This window comes from Chrysochloris asiatica, unplaced genomic scaffold (genome assembly GCF_000296735.1).
Source record: "Chrysochloris asiatica unplaced genomic scaffold, ChrAsi1.0 scaffold00097, whole genome shotgun sequence".
NCBI lineage: Eukaryota > Metazoa > Chordata > Mammalia > Afrosoricida > Chrysochloridae > Chrysochloris > Chrysochloris asiatica.
Window position 1 is genome coordinate 7,451,130 of NW_006408615.1, and position 1,035 is coordinate 7,452,164.

The window sequence follows — 1,035 nt, forward strand, 5'->3', positions numbered from 1 at the left end:
CCATCTTCTCTTGATGCTTTCTGCATCATTCAGCAATTTTCCCAGAGAATCCTTCAGTAACGAAAAGTCAAGGCTTGAATTTTTTCTTCAGTTCCCCCAGCATAAGAAATGCTGAGCACGTTCTTCCTTTTTGGTTTTCTGGCTCATGATACCTCCCACCATTATTCAAGTGGTTTGTCCTCGGCCCACCTCCCCTGATCTGTGGGCATGCTCCAGGTCACGTCTCCAACCTGACTCCATCCCAGGCTGACCAGTGGTTTCCTCCTCAATACCTGGACATAGGTGTCATGTGGCACCTGTTACTCCGTCTCTTCCTTATTACTCACTCACCAAAGGTATCGAGTGCCTGCTCAGGTGAGCTGACATTCCAGGGGAAGAGACAGATCACACACACACACAACAATTGCAAGAGATCAAGCTGAAGAATTGTTCTTGTACGTTTCACACCAGGCGTGTCATGAGACTTCATCGGAGCCCATCCAGTGGAGGCTGGAGCCCAAAAACTACACTTCCTCAGACAAATCCCACCAGAGCCTCTCTTTATAGCCTGGGAGCTCCAGATTTTTTCCCTTTATTTAATTTTAATTTTAATTTTTTGCTCTATTTTCACAGCTTAAAGAAAGAAAGCTTTTAGCTTTTTAGAGCAGTTTTGTTGCTCTTGTTAAGTGCCATTGAGTTAGTTTCGACCTATAGTGACCCTGTCTGAATAGGGGTTCTAAGGAATGGCTGCTGAGTCTGAACCACCTGCTTTGCAGTTCAAACTGACCTTGTGGTCAAGTGCTTATCCTACAGAGCAGTGTCAGGTTTGCAGAAAAACAGAAAGTAGACAGTGCCCCCCATACACCTTCCCTCTCCCCCTGCCTCCTGTCTCTCATATTACTACATCGTGCATGCCCGTACCTTCCTCACAGACTACAGTCTAATGTCAGCATCATGTTTTTTTTAATTTTTTATTGTAAATAGAATGAAAGTTTACAGGGCAGAGCATCAGTTTTACATTCAACAAATCATATATTTTGTTTCATTACAATGATT